Here is a 21,044-nt window from a genome sequence, read left to right as displayed (position 1 = left end):
GTGTGGCTTTCATATATTATTTAACTTATCCATATACATCATCATATTTCTAATATTACCTCCTGTTTCCTGAGCTGTCTTTACCAATCTCATTATACAGAGACTGAAAGTGAGATCCAGATGTAATCAGTACTAACTTCTGGAGTTTCATAGCATTATGTTCTTAAGACTCAAAGAACTTGCCCATAATAGTTTCCTGACCACAGTGTAATGAACTGCAGGACATTATGCTAAGTGAGCTGAGCCAGACAGCAAAAGATAGACACCCGTATGATATGACTTATATGTCTGATCTAAAAAAGCCAAACTCACAGAAACTTGTAGAGTGTAGAATGGTGCTTTCCAGGGGCAAGAATTGGGTGGAGAAATTGGGAGATGTTGGACAAAGGGTGCAGACTTGCAGTTATAAGATGACTAAATTCTGAAGATCTAATGCACAGCATTGTGATTATAGTTAAAATACTGTATGAGATACTTCAAAGTTGCTAAGAGACTAGATCTTAAATGTTCTCACTACAAAATATAATAATAATTACATGACGGGATGCAAGTGTTAGCTAGTGCTATGGTGCTAAGCATATTCCAATATATAAATGTATCAAATCAACAAAATGCTGTATTTCACCAATCCAGGGAGCCAAGAAAATAAGTGAAGTCATGCCCTTGAGGTTGTGCAACCTGACAATCTTGGGGGACACTCTCTGTGTTGGCCATATTCTGAGGGACGTTTTAGAACATATGAATCATTGCAGGATGCTGACAAGCACAGATGTTTGTGTGTTGTTAAAGTCTACTTTTGAATGTAATGTAAGTAATATATTCTTGCTCTATATTTTGCCTTATTGAAGTTAATTTATTTCCTTAAAAAAGTCAAGTAAATACCAAATCTGTGTGTTCAAAAAATTAACTTGTGTTACCCAGGAACTTTCTTTTCCAAACTAATTTTCTCATCAGATGCTTCTCCGTCTCCAGGGATGACAAATCTCGGCAGGTTGCACTCTGTTTAGATGGAAGCTAAATTTACCTTCTTAAACTCAACTGCCCCTACAAACCATTTAACTTAACTTTCTTTCAAACCTTTCCATTCAAATCTGAGCCTCAGCGACTACATTATTATTAAAAATTGGATAATTACCATCCTAAATGGATTTGTTTTTAATTGAAGTTGGCTTTCTTACATTATGAAAAATTGTCAGTTGGAATTTAAGACATGAGAGACAAGCAAGTGAGAAAAAATAAAATCTGTGCCTACATGACTTCCCTCATACCACAGTGCTTCTATATGTAATCCTATATTGCCAACTGTCTACTTATAAACCCGCCTCTTTAGAAAATAGTTGTATGGCCCTGAGTCATGGGCCAATGTGAGAAAGTTTAGTGCATGATAATAGTGCCAAGGAAACCACTAATTCTCCTTGGTGCTTTAAAGAGGATGAGGAGTGCTTATGGTTTGAATAAGACATTTTTGCTTATTATTAATAACAAAAGATAGAATTATTCACAGAAATATCTTGTGAAAGTTGCAGCATTTGTTTTACAAAAATATGCTGGGTTTATTGTGTATAAAACATTTCTAGGGATACAATTTTTTAATAATAAAATTCTGAAACTGAGGGTTGCTGGAGTGGTGGGGAGTGGGAGGGATGGGGTGGCTGGGTGATAGACATTGGGGAGGGTATGTGCTATGGTGAGCGCTGTGAATTGTGCAAGGCTGTTGAATCACAGATCTGTACCTCTGAAACAAATAATACATTATGTGTTAAAAAAAAAGAAGAAGAAGAAGATAGCAGGAGGGGATGAATGAAGGGGGGGAAATTGGAGGGGGAGACGAACCATGAGAGACGATGGACTCTGAAAAACAAACTGAGGGTTCTAGAGGGGAGGGGGTGGGAGGATGGGTTAGCCTGGTGATGGGTATTAAAGAGGGCATGTTCTGCATGGCACACTGGGTGTTATACACAAACAATGAATCATGGAACACTACATCAAAAACTAATGATGTAATGTGTAGTGATTAACATAACGATAAAAAATTTTTTAAAAATGAAATTTTTTATAATCTGAAGGTGAACAGACTTTGCTTTTGGAAAGTCTTTTTGATGTGTAATATAAATACAGAGAATATAGAGACTATATATATATGTATATATGGAGAGAGAGAATACTTAAATGATAACTATACTGCTAGATAATTTTTAAAATATTTTATTTATTTATTTGACAGAGAGAGGCACAGCAAGAGAGGGAACACAAGTAGGGGGAATGGGAGAGGGAGAAGCAGGCTTCCCGCCGAGCAGGGAGCCAGATGCGGGGCTCGATCCCAGGACCCTGGGACCATGACCTGAGCCAAAGGCAGATGCTTAATGACTGAGCCACCCAGGCGCCCCTACTAGATAAATTTTTTGAAAAATACCCCTATCCAGGATCCAGACCAAGAAAAGGAACATTATCAGAATCAACAAAGACTTCTACATGTTCCCTCTTAAGTCATTAATTGTCTAGAAAGGAGTAAATACTTTCTTGACTTTTATCATGATAGATTATTTTAGTATATTTTTGAATCACACTTTAGTGGATGCCTACAGTATGTGCTGCCTCATTCAACACTGACTTGGGCAATCCATTCCTGATATTTTCTCAGTTACAGTCCATTTGCTCTCATTATTGAATCATATTCTTCGTACAAAAATATCACTATTTATCTGCCTTAATGTTGATAAGCAATTGAGTTGTTTTCTTTTTTTCTAATACCAATAATGTGAGATTGAATATTTTTGTATGTCCTTGGGTGGAAGTATGCACTCACCTATCTTGTATATAAAACCCGGGGTCGGAAACCTGTGCACACACATCTGTATAAAATTTAGTTTTAATAAATAGCATTGTATAGTTTTCCAAAAAAGTGTGCCAATCGATGTTTCCAGTATCACACTTTCAGTGTGTGAGTCCTCTGGCTGTTCCACATCCTTGATAGCACTTAATGCTATCTGTCATTTTAATTTTAGCCATTATGTAGAATATGTGATTTCCTGAGGACTAATAAAGTTGGGTATCCACTTTTATTAAGTGTCTCTTAAAGTCAAAATGCAGAGCTGAAGGACAGTTAAACGAGTCTAACTTAATGGTATTGAGCCTCCTATAACCCATGGTATCTATCATTATTACCACCCTTATTTTGGGTCAAATTGGCCTAGTGATGTAACGCAGTCCTTTAGTATGAATATATGCCCCCATATCTGTTATTCTCTTTTAATCTACCCACATATAGAGGGATGCTTGTGCATTATTCATTGATAGAATCAAATCAATATAGATACAGAATGCGGTATCTGGAACATACAATAAGATTATCCAGTTGAGACCACTCATTTGACAGGGTGGTACTGAGACCCAAAGAGGAAAAGTGATTTGTTAAAGGTCACAGTTGTAGTGAGTTGGGAATAGATTCAGACCCAATTTTGTTGCTGTTTCTCCAGTTCACAACATGTTTCTAGGGAGGATATCAAACTAGGTTACATTTGCTGCCTCTTAAGAAAGAGCCACAGATCGGGTGCTTGGGTGGCTCAGTGGGTTAAGCAAGGGACTCTTGCTTTCAGCTCAGGTTGTGGTCTCAGGGTCCTGATGTCCCTACAGTATGTGCTGTACCTAGATTGATCCCCATCTCCAGCTCTGTACCTAGCGGGGAGTCTGCTTGAGATTCTCTCCTTATGCCACTCCCTCTGCGCTCTCACTCTCTCAAAATAAATAAATAATTCTTTTTAAAAAAAGAGCCACACACTTAGCAAAGTACTGAGGATTAGTATCGTGTTAGCAAATTTTGCTAACCAGCTTTCCACAGCATAGAATTAATTGCTTGTATCATTATGCACATACCTTACTCTGGAATCACTGGTTATGCCTATGTTTAAAGATGTCAGTGCCTGTGTGGAAGTCACGAATAATAAGAGGAAGGTATGGACCTATATTATTGACTCATTACATGCAGACATTGATACTGTCTTACTGGGACAGTTACATTGGCTACGAACCGGTAGCAGGTACACTATGAGAAGCATATGAGTTATGGATATAGACAGTAAAGGAAATGACGGGGACTGGATTAGATAAGTTAATATAAATTGTTTTGATATAACTTTCTCTGAACTTATGTTGGAAATCAAGAGAGATTTCACTAATGACCTCTTGCAGGTATTTAGCCCAAGCTCCTATCTTGGTCTTGAATTACCTAGTTTCCATGAAGTGGTTACTCATCTTCTGCTCTCACAAACTTAGGCACAGAGATTTAACAAATTTTATAGATCAGTCGATTCCATTTTTGGACACTCTTTTATTGAGCTTAAAATAACTCATTTAATATGCTTCATAGTTACTGCTTTTTAGATCACACATTAGACTTAGACTTGTTTATAGAAGCCAAGATGCAGATCAAATCTGAGCTTAAATACACTCCAGTTGTCTTAGGGATCTTTATACTTCTAAGACTGACACTCATCCTTGCTTGGGCTTTAGTCTGATTGAATTGCACCCCTGCAATGCTGTTCCTCATGAGAGTACCTAATTTATAGGTACAATGTCCAAATAGCACTGACTAATTGAGAGGATATTGTGACTAAAGGAAGCATCACCCATTTATTTTTTTGTTTTTGTTTCTGTTTTTTTTTTTCTACCTCTAAACATCCTGCTACCATTTCTCAGAATGGTATTGAGGAAGGAATTTCACCCTGGACAACAGAAGGAGTCTCATTGTCCTACGTGGGCTTTACTGGCAATCTGAAAGATTTTCACTAAAGTCTTCTACAATGGCACCTAGGTAGCCTTAGACATTGAATGATTTTAAGAATGCCCCTTATACTTTAAAAAAAAATATTTATTTATCCATTTGAGAGAGAGAGCCGGGTGGGGGGAGGTTAGAGACAGGGAGAGAGAATCCCAAGCAGACTCTGTGATGATCATGGAGCCAGATATGGGGCTCAATCCCATGCCCCATGAGATCACAACCTGAGCTGAAACCAAGAGTCAGACACTTAACAGACTGAACCATCCAGGCATCCCAAGAGTGCCCAGTATTCTTGTATGTCTGTCCTTCAAATGCATATCCTTATCCTTGTTTACTAAACAAGACACTTCAGTGATTTTGATGCAGGCAGGCTGCATCCAAGGGCCCAGAAGGGGGTCCTGGTCCTGCAGGATCAGCCAAGAGTGTGCTTGACTTCACACAGTATAGAAATCAAACCTGAGCCAGCAGGAGGTAAAAGCAGACTTTATTGAAGATATATATATAGAGAGATACAGATGGAGCATCCAGGAGACTTGGAAAAGGAATGAGGGAGTCTTGTCTTTGTTTGGGGTCTGGGATTTTTACTGGTGATTGTGGTCTGGTGCACGTGTCTTCTCGGGTAACCGGAACTGGTCAGAAGAAGGATGGGGTCTGGGTGTTGTTCATAAGTCACTCATTCCCTGAAGCCAGGGGTCTTGGCTTTGAGATAGTGACAGTGGTCTAGAATAGGCACATGATGGCTCTGCTCAGTCATCCTTATATATCATCTACTGTGCTGGAAGACTCCAGTGATATCATCACATCTTTGTCCCTTACAAGGAGGACATATGCTATATGCAGTACCAGGCATGTGTAGAGTGAGGTAGGGTGTAGGTGCTAGAAGAAGAAGCCAGAAAAAAAGCAAAGGGAAAAAAACCCAGCTTTTTCTCTTATGGGGTCCCTTTGGTTTTCCTGTCTCAATTTGATCATCAGCAAACTAGAGCAGAGTCAAGTTAAGTTGTCAAATATCTTGTAAACACCCAGATAAGAGGTCTTTGGTAAAATTATTTTCCAAATAATCTGTAGGTCTTTCATCTTCCCCTACACTTAGCATCCACAACTACTTTATGTGCTTACATATATGATACAAAAATGTATTTAAGGCACATACTTGAACCCAGTGATTTATTTTGCCTCCATGAATTTAATAAAAATTAACTGTTTTTGATATCGCTTTCTTTCTTTACCCAGATGGTATGGTGGTGTTGAGTAAAGAGATAAAAATGCACAGTCCTTGAACTCTGAGTATTCATTACCCCACATTGAGGGGAATGATTTAGGAAACAGTCATGGATTCAACAGTGCTCTCAGGCACAGGGTGGTGTACGAACCAAGCTTAACAAGGGCTGGAGGGAAGGAAAGCCTGTGGAGGAAGTGACTGAGTTGTGACTTGCAGCACTATAATCCAGCCACACTGGTTGTCTTTAAATTCCACAGATGACTTGGTCCTGTGCCCCTGAGGACCCTCTAGTTGCTGATCCATCAGCATAGAATGCTTTCTCTACCTACCTGCAACTATCAGCTAATCCCTACTTATCTTTTAGATCCCAGATTAATTGTCTGCATTTGCAAGAGGTACTTTTTAATTTCTGTTTTGTTTTGGGAGGCAAATTAATGCTCAGAGTCTGAGTGTGTCTTTGCTAGCAATTTATTTAGCACAAGTTCACTGTGCGAATTTCACTAGCCTACAGCATATACAGTGATGTCTTTTAAGAAGACAATAAAGGAATTACATATTCCAATCAATGATAGATTGATTGCACTATTGTTCCAGGCAGGGGGAGATGAAAAGAATGAAGTCCAAATTTAGTTGAAGTGGACTTTTATAGGAGTTGGTACTCAGGAGAGATAGCTTAGCCACCCCAGAGCTGTCGTCCAGCTGCCGGTGCAAAAGTAAAAGTCCCCTATTGCTAGAGGGCATTGCTAGGGAATGACAGAGTCAGTGTTGATGAGCAGGATGATCTTCATGGGCTAGTACCTGGCTCTCAGCTATCACCACTGCCAGTAGAAGAATGACATTTATCAGGCAGGAGCTCATTGCTCCAAGGTCATTGGAGAGCTAATTTTTTAAATTAAATTAAATTTTTAAAATGTTTTATTATTGAGTATAGTTGACATGCAATTTACATTGGGCTCAGATGTGCAACATAGTGATTCTACGCATTACTCACTGCTCACCGTGTGTTCCTATCTGTTGCCAATAATGTTATTGCAACATTATTTACTATATTATCTATACTGTACTTTTTAATCTCTGTTACATAGTTTATAACTGGAAGTTTGTGCCTCTTAATCCCCTTCACCAATGTTGCCCACCTCCCCAGCCCAAAACCCCTTTGGGAAACACTAGTTTTTTTTGTATTTCTGCTTTTTGTTTCCTTGTTTATTCATTTGTTTTTTTTAAATTCAACATATAAGTAAAAGCATATGGTATTTGTCTTTCTCTGTCTGACTTATATCACTTAGCATAATATTCTCTAGGTCTGTCCACAGCTGCAAATGGCAAGATTTCATTCTTTTTTATGGCTGAATAATATTCCACTTCATCCATCCCACACCTTCTTTCTCTGTTTATTAATGGACACTGGCTTGCTTTCATATCTTGTTTACTGTAAATAGCACTGCATAAACATAGAGGTGCATATAGTAGCCTTACCCAGACAATACACATTCAAGGAGTCCTCATAAGTCTCAGTATTTATAGTCTAAGTGCCCCTCTGCCAAAGTTGATTCTTCATGTATTTTTTATAATAAGCCTCCTCAGCAGTTGAGCTACTGAGTTATTATTATAAGTAAAAACAGATGAGATAACAAAATCCTGAAAAAAACATATTTCATTCTTATATCAAAATAGCTTTACTGTTTTATTTTTTTAAGATTTTATTTATTTTTTATTTGAGAGAGAGAGAGAGAGCTTATGTAGGGGGACAGGTGAAGAGAGGAGAGAAACTCAAGCAGACTCTGTGCTGAGTGCAGAGCCTGACATGGGGCTCAATCTCACCACCCTGAGATCATGAAACCAGGAGTCGGATGCCACCTAGGTGTCCCCAGCTTTACTCTTATAAACAATTTTATTGTGTCATAAACAAGTAAATTTGTCATTTCAAACAATTTCCTTCACTATATTTGAACAATGTACTTTGGGTTTATAGTGTCTATTATTATTTTTTTACATTATGGGTAATTATAGTTTATTATAAGTAATTTAGTATTACTTAATTAAAATTGTAATTTGCATTAGGCAATAAGATTTATTAGTAAATAAACTGCTAGATTCACCATGAAATTCAAAGCACGTAAAGGTACTTAGAAAATACTCAAGAACATATAGAAAATCAATTCATGCACAAATGAAAGATTGAGGAAACAAAAATTTTGCAAACTAGGAGTCTAGAAATTTCCCACAAATGGGGAGTACCAATTATAAATTCAAGACATAAAATGAACCATAGAGTATTTAGGGAATGACACATTTTGGCATGGCTGGTAATGGTATAAATACTCATTGAATCACACCACAGTAGCCAAAACAATTTTGATTTCCATGAATTATAGTGTAAGAATGGGAGAAAATATACATACATGTATGTTTTCAATGAAACTACTTTTTATTTTTAAGGTTTTTTAGGGCCTCTTTCACATCCTTGTTCCGTAGGCTATAAATCAGAGGGTTTAGCATAGGAATCACAAGGGAGTAAAACAAATAAATAATTTTGTCTTGATCAAGAGAGTAGGAAGAACTCGGCCGGAAATACATGAAGAGCAGAGTTCCCTGGAAAATCGCAACAGCAGTTAAGTGGGAGGTGCAGGTGGAGAAAGCTTTGAACCTCCCCTCAGCAGATTGGGATTGATCTTTATCACTGCTAGGATGATATAGCAGTAAGACACACAAAGAACTGAAAGAGCAATCAGTTCAATGAAGCCAAAAATGGTGAATATCACTAACTCATTAACTTGTGTATTTGAGCAAGACAACAAGAGGAGAGGTAGGACATCACAGAAGAAATGGTTAATTACATTCGACCCACAGAAACATAATCGGAATGTTAGTATCGTATTTACTGAAGCATCCACAATTCCCACCATGTAAACCCCAGCCACGAGCAAGGAGCACACTCTGCTGGACATGCTGACTGTGTAGAGCAAGGGGTTGCTAATAGCCTTGTACCGATCAAAGGCCATCACTGCCAGAAGTAGACACTCAGAATCTACAAAGGAACAGCACACCAACCATTGCAGAGCACAGCCATAGAAGGGAATTGACTTGTTCTTGGCTATGAAGCCTACCAGCATCCTGGGTCCAATTGCTGTAGAATAACAGAGGTCACTGAAAGAGAGATGGCTGAGGAAGAAATACATGGGTGTGTGAAGGTGGGAATCCATTCAATTAAAATGATCATCTGGAGGTTTGCAACAAGAATGATGAGATAGTCAATTAGAAATGTGATAATAGAGTCGCTTTAACTCCAGGGTCATCGCTAATTCCCAAGAGAAGGAATTCATTCACAGAAGAGCAATTTTTTTCCATCCATTCTTCTTGATTCTTCTAAAATGCTACAGCAATAATCAAGAAACGGTAGATCAAAGTTTTAACTCTTCTTGACACTCAGAAATCTATCATCTCTAAATTGAAAGGGATTTATTTCAGTACATCATATTCTTTATAGTCTTATTCTTCAGACAGTCAGACAAGTTTCATTGTTATGTTGCTGACAAAAGCAAAATGTTTGGGAAAGATCTTAGAGAAAGTTTGATTCCAAATTTGGATATCATCCATAAGGTATATGATCTGTGTGCACCTGCATTGCTTTGTCCCAGTGGGCAACCATGAATGAAACTCATTACAGGTCAAATGTAATATGAAAGCAATACCTAAATTAAAAACAAGGTTGGAAATACATTCTTATATTTTAAAAATAAATAGCTAATTGAACACAAATGATTACATTTTCTGAGTTCTTTAAGTATCATGATTTTTTTAAGCCTCTGTATTAAATTCAGAAACAATGAACGTATCTCTGATTTAAGAATAATGAGCAATATGTTTGTGACTATCCCCATCCACAATGTTTTTAGTATTTATTTAGACATTAGATATATTTTAATAAACTTTTCTCTAGTAATATATTACTATTTTGCCATGTTTTTATTTTTTACATGCAGGAGTGACCTGGTGCCAAAGGACATTTCTCTTGATCAGTAAAAAAAAAAAGAATACTAAAAACAAGTGGAAACTACAGTGTTTCACACATACTTTTCCATCTCTTTGGATTTTAAACCTGACTTGCTTATTAAAAATAGAGATGGGTGGGCACCTGGGTGGCTCAGTTGGACACCTGGGTGGCTCAGTTGATTGGGCGACTGCCTTTGGCTCGGGTCATGATCCTGGAGTCCCAGGATAGAGTCCCGCATCGGGCTCCCTGCTCGGCGGGGAGTCTGCTTCTCCCTCTGACGCTACCCCCCTTCTTGTGCACTCTTTCTCTCACTCTGTCAAATAAATAAATAAAATCTTTTAAAAAAACAGAGATGGGAACAAGAGTAATAAATGTATCTTTTATAGGTGTGTGTGTGTGTGTGTGTGTATACATGCCCCTGTCTTTCTGTTGAAAGGTGAAAACTGGAATATGGATGATCTGATTTTGTTTTAGCTTTGAATAAATACAATATGTGGTTCATATGGGGTTGAATTTACACAAATTAACATTTGTGTTTTGATACGATACTTCAAATATTACAGATAAAAATAGAAAAAAATATTAACTTTGCATATACCCTTTCATAGATATTAAAAAACCCACTGTTTTTTTTTTTTAATTTTGATTAGGATATAAATAAGTAAAATTGTTTATTTGCTGATCAAAATGGATGTGATTCACCTTGCTTAAATGAGAAATACCTCCTTTTTTGCCATTAGATTGCAGAGTATTAACCACAGGAAATAAGTAAAAAAATCATTTATAATTTTTTAAAAATTTGATTCCTCGTTTTTCCAAATATAAGCATTTTTTTTTCTTGATTTTTTAAATTTAGTGACTCAGAAACCTACCTGTGATGGGTAACTGCTTCGGTGCTTGCCCCTAGCAGTTGAACCATACAGACAGATTGCATTTTATTTTCACTCAGTGTCATTTGGGGCTGAAGTCTCTCATGCCTTGGCCTCACACTTTTATACTATACGAATCTGATTAATTAGATTTCTAGTTCCGTGTTTTCCCTCATGAATATCGCAACAATTCCAGCAAAGGCTGAGTTTCAACTCTTTGCACTTGCACCAAATGGATCTTTAGGAAGATAAAATGATTTTTATAGTATGATTCATTGCTGTTCTGAGTCTATACCATCTTCCTCCAGTCAGATGAGACTTCTAATGAAACTCAAAGAGCCCTTCTACTTAATTACTTTATCTGTTAATTATTATCTATTCTGTTTAATCTATTACATTAATAAGTTTATTAAATAAAATTATTTTCCTGTTAATTACTGCTTACCCTTATTTTTATCCTGTTTCTTTTATTTCTGAAACAAACTCCTTCACCTTCCCACTTAGAAACGGAACACTTCTTCAATGGTTATATTAAATACATTTTTTTTTCATTAAGTACGTGTGATTCCATTCCTCCAACCACATCATCTAACCGGATTTCAATTATTTTATGACCAGCATATCCACTGTGCATAGCACACTTTTCCTTGCATTATCTTTACTTCATTCAGCTATGTGTCTACATTGTTATTTCTTTAGTAATAATAGCTGCATTAAGCTTATTTCTGTATATCCTGCAGCCCTAGCACCAGCTCTGGTACAAGTAATGTCTAATTGAATCTTTGTTCTGAAGTATTTTAGGTGGATAGGCTCATGGGTGATAGACAAATATGAAATACAGAGATTTTACAAACTGTTTCAACTAATATAAATCATATATTACATGTGTGCATGGAAGAGGGTTTAAGAAAAACCAAGGTTCTGGGGCACCTGGGTGGCTCAGTCGTTAAGCCTCTGCCTTCGGCTCAGGTCGTGATCCCAGGGTCCTGGGATCGAGCCCCACATTGGGCTCCCACTCGGCGGGAAGCATGCTTCTCCCTCTCCCTCTCCCCCCGCTTGTGTTCCCTCTCTCGCTGTGTCTCTCTCTGTCAAATAAATAAATAAAATCTTTAAAAAAAAAAAAAGAAAAACCAAGGTTCTATTCGTTTCTTAAGAATTTTGTTTGCTTTTATTTATTCCAATTTTTACAAAGTTGAGAAGTATTGGAGTGTAATTTTGTGTCCTCTCCAGATCCCTTCCAACAGTTGTGATGCAATGCTCAATGATCCCTGAACCTTTTCCTGTCCTCTTGGTCCCCGTCACTATTGATGACCATCAGCAATAACCAGAGCTAATCAGTCCTTCACAATGACCTGACTGGTATAAACTTTCATCTACCTTTCCTTTCTGTAATGTGAAATTCAACTCTCTTTTCAATCAGTGCATTTTGTTCTGTGTGTGCTTGCAAAGAATAAGAAAAATTCATTCATACATACTTATGTATTTAATTTGAATATATGAAAAGCTAATAACAAAATAATGGGAAAATGAGAATTTTCAAGATTCTACTACTGACTGATGGTAGTTGTATCTAATTAAAGATGGTTTCAAATTCTCTGACATTTCTCCCATGGACACATGATGTCTTCCCCCACTCCCCCATTAAATTGGGTTAGCCTTTGACTGCGTTGATGAATACAGTATGGAAAAAATAATTATCTTTCTGGGACTAGTTTTCAAGAGGCATATACTTTTTTACTAATATATTATTTTAACAAAGTTAATAATAATCAAAACTAGAAACAAAGAGATAATCATGAATAGGGGAACAAATTAATGGATTAAGATAGTTCCATGATATGGATCATTATAAATCATTAAAAGGCATATATTGGAGTCCTTTATATTGGTGCAGAAGGATTTGCAAAAGACTAAAGTTAATTGGGAAATTTAACATGCAGTGAATCATATATACACTATTTTCTGAAAAGCAAGTGATGATCATATATTTACTAATGAATGAGCATAGTGAAAAATAAGAAAATATAAAGAACAAGCTGTTATCATAGGTCATGGGATTTTTGAAGTGTACATTAGGAAAAAAAGATGCAGCATACTGGAGATGAATGTGTGAAATAAAGTAATGAAGGGAAAGATTATCCACTAAGAAAGTAAAATTCAAAAGTCTGTAAGATTATCTCATTTTAAAAAATTACATGTTTGTGTATGTGTGTGTGCGTTGCGTCTCTGTGTGTGTGTGTTTTCATTTATGTATTCCCATGAGGCTCTTATTTCCTAGTTTTACTGAGATACTGACATGTAAGATTGTACAGGTTTCTCCCACTTTTTGAAAGTTTGTGTCATACCACTTCGTTTTTACAAAGACTACATTTGTACCTGTTTTTGCTAACTTGCCTGATGTGCGGAAGTCACTCAGCTAGTTTCTTGATCTCTTTCAGAAGGAATTGTAGCTAGTCGTTTGGTGTGTCCGTGGGAAGCGAGGTGTTGGAGCCTCCTATGTTTCCCTATTTAAAGACTTCCCCTTAGTGCAATTGCTGGGTCATAGGGTAGCTCTATTTTTAAATTTTTGAGGAACCTCCAAACTTTTACATCAACATGGATGGGACTGGAGGAGATTATGCTAAGTGAAATAAGTCAAGCAGAGAAAGTCAATTATCATATGGTTTCACTTATTTGTGGAACATAAGGAATAACATGGAGGACATTAGGAGAAGGAAGGGAAAAATGAAGGGGGTAATATCAGAGGGGGAGATGAACCATGAGAGACTATGCACTCCGAGAAACAAACAGGGTTTTAGAGGGGAGCGGGGAGGGGGGATTGGTTAGCCCGGTGATGGGTATTAAGGAGGGCACGTACTGCATGGAGCACTGGGTGTTATACGAAAACAATGGATCGTGGATCATTACATCAAAAACTAATTATGTATTGTATGGTGACTAACACAACATAGTAAAATTAAAAAAAAAAACAACAAAAAAAACAAGATAAAAAGGAGAGACAACAGGCCCAAAATGGAATCACTTATGCTAAGCCCACATCATCAAATAAAGACTTAATACCTAACCTAAAAAAAAAATAAATAAAAAATAAAAAAATAAAGACTTCCCCTTGGCCCTGATAATACTGCCTTTGGAAATAGCTATTTGCCATCAGTCCCTGGGGATAGGTGAGAAGGATGTGATGTAGAGTGACTAAGAAGGGAAGGGAATGATGAGGATTGAAGTAGACAGGTGAGAATACATAAAACCTTTTGATATGGTGTCCTCTATTTATGTAAAATACCTATATAGTCATTACAGGCCATCTGCCCCGGCTTCTATTTGAGTCACGATTCCCTAAAAAAATATTTTTCCATAATGTTATTCAATTTCACAAATTCAGAGAGAGGAGGCCCACAACTAATTGAATCAGTCAATTCTACTTTCGTAATTCTATTTATAGGGCTTAAAATGTCCTATTCTTCAGTTTAAAACCACTAGAGCTGATAAAACAACTAATACATAGATCAATCAGTTTTTAGATGCTGTAATATATAGTTGTCATAAGGCAGAGAGATAAGTTAGTCGTATTACAGGTTTACACACTCTTAATTGGTAGTAGTCCACTGAAACCCCATACTTTTTGGACAATGCATTTCAAACAGTGTTTTCTACCTAGCTGCTACTGATAAGTAATAACTCCAAAAGAGTATGTGTTAATTGGAAAAAGATCATACAGGTGGAAACCCTTACAGCCTTTTATAAAAAAAAAAAATAATAAAATTCTCCATAGGCTTTTTTCCAGCATGATACTTTGTGAAAAGTCAGAACATCCAACAAGTGCTCCTTTGAAAACCAGAGGATCTTCTTAGGCTTTACTTCCATTCTGAAATGTTTTCACACAAAGGCATTTTGCAATAGCAGCTAGAAAATCTAAGACATTCATTGGCTTTTAAAAAAAATTATTATTATTATATTATGTTAATCACCATACATTACACCATTAGTTTTTGATATAGTGTTCCACGATTCATTGTTTGCGTATAACACCCAGTGCTCCATGCAGAACGTGCCCTCCTTAATACCCATCATTAGGCTAACCCATCCTCCCATCCTCCTCCCCTCTGGAACCCTCAGTTTGTTTCTCAGAGTCCATTGGCTTTTAACTTCTACAATGGTAATGGTTAATTAAGAGTGTCTTTGAGCCTTACATGGTCCTTCAAATATATGCCATATATATGTTGTCTCAACAGGCTGATGCAGTGCTTTGATTATTAGAAACTAGAACAGAGACAGATGAAATCAATAAATAGCAAGAATGCACTTGGTACATGGTTTATAGATATAATTGTTAGAATATTCTTTCTATTCTGCTTAAAAATTGGCAGGGATAGTGTTTTTTGTCATTTCTCTTTCTCTTTCACACACACACAAACACACGCAGATATATCTATATCTATCTATGTCAATCTATCTACATCTATCTCTCTCTCTCTATAGAGAGAGAGATATCTATATATACATCTGAATTTAAATCAAATATCTCTTTTGGTCGTATTTAACAGACAGTGATTGCTTTTAAAATTTGTAAACATGCATTAAATAGGGTATCACCATAAAACCCTTATTTTGAGTTCATGTCTTTATTATAAAAATAATATGGACCTGTGTTTAACTGGAAAAAAGTCAACCTGAATAAAAATGACTGATAATGTGTTATTTCTTTTTGAAACTGAATAAGAAGAGAGTAACCATTTTTGTTCAATGACACTTAGGACTTAAATCTCTAAAGTCTATTCTAATTCACTATGTGGTAAAAATATGCAGTTAATTAAGATTTTCTCCACAATAAATGAGACAACTTTGTTTATGTGAACTGAACATTTTTATTTTTATGAAGAAGGAAATTAAAAAAAATTTAAATAATAAAACCACAAAAAACATATGTTAATATCTACAACTGAACTAGTGATGTTTTTCTTAGATGCAAGAAGGACACACTGACCCTCCTTTTTCCTCCTGAAAGCAGGAACTAAATTTCCCATGTGAAAAGTTCCCTCCCCTGTACCAGAAAGGAGAGAGACATCTTTTTTTTTTTTTTTAAAGATTTTATTTATTTGACACAGAGAGAGATAGCGAGAGCAGGAACACAAGCAGGGGGAGTGGGAGAGGGAGAAGCAGGCTTCCTGCCAAGCAGGGAGCCCAATGTGGGACTCGATCCCAGGATCCTGGGATCATGACCTGAGCCGAAGGCAGACGCTTAACGACTGAGCCACCAGGCGCCCGAGAGAGACATCTTTATCGCCAGAGAAATTCAGATTCGAAAAGGATATATAAATAACCCTTGTTACTTCTTTACTAGTTTACTACCTAAAGCCCAAACTTCTTTGTATTGTTTCTTTGTATAGAATGCATAAAAGCTGCCTGCTTTGGTCACTGAGTCTCATATTTCTATGAGTACCCGAGCATACGAAATTAATTTTGTTTTCTCCTGTTAATCTGTTTTATGCTAATTTAATTATTAGAACGGCCAGAGAACCTGGAAGGGAAGAAAGGGAAAGTTTCCCTTCCCTATAATATACAATCTTTATATCATAAATAGCTTGAAATGAGTGAAAGTGTGCATATATAATTCCTCTTGTGCTGTGTTTCTTTATGGAAATCCTTAGAAATGGACTTACGGGAGAAAAGAGACCATTTTGGGGAGTTACTTTCAAATGCTAGGAGTTTTCATAAATTATTTCTTTCATTACTGTAAAATATCACATATTTACTACGTTATCTCCTATATTCCAACTGGTTATTAACAATCTCCTCATACAGATACAGACATTGGCATCTGAAGTCTCACAGATACTAGGATTTTCTGGCTGCAAACCTCTTGCTCTCAATAGATTCCTGATGACAGCATCATGAAATAAATCCTTCTTAGGAAATAATTCTCTCAGTTAATCTCATGGAAGACTAATGGGCGCCTGGGTGGCTCAGTTGGCTCAGGTCATGATCCCAGAGTCCTGGGATGGAGTCCCACATCGGGCTCCTGGCTGGGTGGGGAGACTGCTTCTCCCTCTGACCCTCTCCCCTCCCTCTCATGCTGTTTCTCTCTCTCCCTCATTCTCTCTCAAACAAACAAATAAATAAAATATTAAAATAATTCTTAGGGCGCCTGGGTGGCTCAGTTGGTTAAGTGTCTGCCTTCAGCTCAGGTCATGATCCTGGAGTCCTGGGATCGAGTCCCACATCAGGCTCCCTGCTTAGCAGGGAGTCTGCTTCTCCCTCTGACCCTCCCCCCTTTTGTGCTCTCTCTCTCTCTCATTTTTTCTCTCTCTCAAAGAAATAAAATCTTAATCTCATGGAAGACTAACGTGTGTTTACCTTAAAGTCTCGTTTGAAAAGTAACAAAACCAGTGATGACAGATTTTCAGGGTCTAAACCACTGAGAGTTCCTCTAAGTGTGCTCTGTGATGCAGCGGGATTTCAGCCCGCGCGGTTCATGACCGAGGGAAGCATAGAAGGAGGGTCACCAGGTGGGGACATGCTCTGTGCTATATATTACAACTGACCTCTAGAACATCACTGACATTGGTATGAAGAGAATGTAATGTGGAGGGGGCTGCATTGCATAATTCCGGAGAGTAAATCGAAAATAAGAGAAGTGGTGGCCATGAGGCTGTGCACCATGGCAGCCCCAGGGGATGCTCTCTGGACTGGTCATATCCTGAGTGACATTTTACAATATGCTAATCAGGACAACACACCTGACACCACAGATTGATACTGTTGATAGATATTTCCAGATAATGTGTAATAATTATGCACACCCACTATATTTTCTGAGTCTTAATGTAGTTAATTTAATTGCTACTAACCCAGTAAATGCATAAGCTAAGGAGGGAAGAAAGTAAGCTGTATTAGGCATATACGAGTTTCTGTTCTTGAGTCCTCCGGGTACTCTCCTATTTATTCAGAAACTTCACCTGAGAGTTAGCAGGGGCACAGGATTTCTTCTTGTTTGTTTTCTTTTTTTTTCTCTCTCTCTCTTTTATTAGTATGTTGTTTTTGTCCGTTGCTTTCTATAAAGCTAGAACAATCCTCAACAAAATTAGTACACTTTTAAATTTGGAAAGTGTGATGGTCCCAATACTAAGATACCAAAAGTATTGCTGTGGGAGATATTGTGGATGCAAGGCGAAACCATGTAACCAATTGCTACTAATTGCCCAAGAGTTAAACTCAAGAAACTGATCCATCTGTGTTACCCAAGACATTTTCTACCATTGTTTACTTCTTTGGTACATATTTGGAGGATGTGGAATTGTCCTTGGTCCTTTCTTCTGATTCCTTTCAAATTAATTGTTCCCTCAGGCACTCCCCTGCCTAGAGGGACGTGAAAATCCCTCAGGTTCCATTTTTGTTCAACCAGGACCTAACTTTAGCCTCTCAAACAGGGCTTCTCCTTAAGATCATGTAAACTAACTTCCCTTCAGAATACTCCTTCCCATGATTTACACCTGAGCTTATGTGACTACACGTTAGATAACTTAATTCCCGATGGATCTCAGTTTTCATTAAGAATAGAGTTATAGGGGTGCCTGGGTGGCTCAGTTGGTTAAGCGACTGCCTTCGGCTCAGGTCATGATCCTGGAGTCCCTGGATCGGGTCCCGCATCAGGCTTCCTGCTCGGCAGGGAGTCTGCTTCGTCCTCTGACCCTATCCCCTCTCAGGTGTTCTCTCTCTCTCAAATAAATAAATAAATAAAAAAAAAAACTTTAAAAAAAAAAATAAAAAAATAAAAGAATAGAGTTATAAATAATTGGAAAAGAGAATGTTTTTAGGAGAAATTCTATACATGAGTTACAAGCAACTGAGAAAAGATTATCTCTAACTACAGGTTTCTGGACAACCCTGGTGATACTAAAGCAATACTCTGTAGGCAAGCATCCACCCAGAAGATCACACTTTTCAGAATATAGTTATCTGTCCCTGAAACATTGAGTAGCATGACAAAGGGTTCCTGGCATGATGCTGGTACCAAAATACGCTAACTTTCCCTGCTGCTGGAGGAAAGACTAGAAGTGCCCGTAGGTGGATAAAGGCATTGTTCTCTAAGCAAGTCAGAATTTTTAATAACATGGAGAATGTGCACAGAGGTATTCTATGACATATGTGCATTACATCAATTTTATGGATATATTATGAACATCACTTACTGTGTGCAAGGAATACAAGATTTAAGAAAAACCCTGTGGTTGCTTACAATCTGATAGAAAATATATTTTGTTTTTGGAAAATATATTTAGAGTATCATATATATGATATATATAGATAGATAGGTATAGATATAGATATTTCTAGAAAATTTTTATTTGAGAAAGCATGCTGCAAATATTTTCAGAAACAAAGATTCCCTTCACTCAGAACCAGGCCAAAAAAAGAACACTACTAGCATCTTCAGAAATCATCCCTAGAACCACCACAAAGTGATGTGTAGTGTGATAGGTTAATTTGTAAGTTGTTGTTTTTTTTTTAATTTCATAAGTTGGTGGTTACTTTATTTCTTAATGTTTCCAATTTTTATATAAATTCTAGTTAGTTAACATATAGTGCAATATTAGTTACAGGAGTAGAATTAAGTGTTTCGTCACTTCCATATAACACCCAGTGCTCATCACAAGTGCTCTTCTTAATACCCATCACCCATTTAGCCCATCCCCACTCACCTCCCCTATAGCAGCCCTCAGTTTGTTCTCTGTAGTTAATAATCTCTTTTATAGTTTGCCTCCCTCTCTTTTTTCTTTCTCCTACGTTCATCTGTTTTGTTTCTTAAATTCCACACATAAGTGAAACTATACGGTATTTGACTTTCTTTGACTGACTTGTTACACTTAACAAAACACTATCTAGCTCCATCCACATCGTTGCAAATGGCAAGATTTTATTCTTTTAGATGGCTGAGTAATATTCCATTGTATTTATGTATAATATTCCATCATGTTGGGATATATATATAACCTCACTATAGGTGGAATTTAAGAAACAAAACAAAAGAGCAAAGGAAAAAAGAGAGAGAAAGAGAGACAAACCAAGAAACAGACTTCTAACTATATATGGAGATATCTTAGTTGTTTTCAGTCTAATACTACGATAAATAACAATGGTGAATGTTTTTGTACATGTCTTTGGGCAGACATAGTCACACATTTCACTTCAGTATAAATCTTGGAATAGAATTTTATGTCATAAGACATTTCTGTGTTCAGCATAGACAAGCATAGAGCTTTACAAAGTAAAATGCCAGTTCTTCTCCCTACTCTCAGTGTGTAAGAGCCATGGTTGCTCCAAATCCTCATCAATACTCAGCATTTCAATTGTTTACATATTTTGCAATTCTGTAGGTGAGTCATAATATACTACATTTAAGTATTCATTTTTATTCTTTGAATACCAAGAAAGTTGGATATCCACTCGAGAAGTGTCTATGAAATTTTGAATTTGCATAACTGTCCACTAAAATGGGTCATATTTACAAGCACTTGGCCTTCTGAAATTTATATTACCTGGCTTTAAATTTAGGGAGAGGAAGCCCACAATTAATTGATATCAGTCAATTCTATTTTTGGAATTCCATTTCTACTTCTCAGTTCAAACCCCCTAGATCTGATAAAACAGTCAATATGTAGATCAAATCAATATTTAGAGGCTGTAAAATATGGCTGTCATAAGGAAGCAAGGCTGGTTAATCAGATTACATATTGAAATCCTCTAAGTTTAAACAACAATCCACCCACACTCTATTTTTCTTGGACTTGTGTATTTAAAACAATTTTTTCTTCCATTCTGCTGCTCATAAGTAGCAATTTCAAAAGTGTATGTGTTCATTGAGAAAATATGGCACAGATGGAAATCTTTAAAGCCTTTATTAAAAAAAATAAATTTCTTTGCAGTTTTTTGGTTTTTTTTCTCCCAGCATGATACCTAGTGACAGGTCAGTCTTCCACAAATGTACCCTTAAAAAGCAGAGGAGCTGTTTCATCCACACTGAAGTGTTTCTGCACAAAAGTATTTAAAAATAGCAGCTACAAAATCTAAGAAATTCAATGGTTTTTAGCTTCTACAATTGTAATAGATAATTAAGAGTGTCCTTGGGTCTGATATGGTTTTTTAAACATAACGGTATTTCCATGTTATTTCAACAAGCTGCCTTTT

The 21,044-nt window shown here is 36.9% G+C and overlaps 1 pseudogene; it reads right to left on the bottom strand.

The window, feature by feature from the left end:
- Positions 1-8,417: 8,417 nt before the first annotated feature.
- Positions 8,418-9,344, bottom strand: LOC110576107 (annotated as a pseudogene).
- Between the last annotated feature and the right edge of the window lie 11,700 nt (positions 9,345-21,044).

This window comes from Neomonachus schauinslandi, chromosome 11 (assembly GCF_002201575.2).
Source record: "Neomonachus schauinslandi chromosome 11, ASM220157v2, whole genome shotgun sequence".
Lineage (NCBI taxonomy): Eukaryota > Metazoa > Chordata > Mammalia > Carnivora > Phocidae > Neomonachus > Neomonachus schauinslandi.
This window is presented reverse-complemented; position numbering and strand designations above follow the sequence as displayed.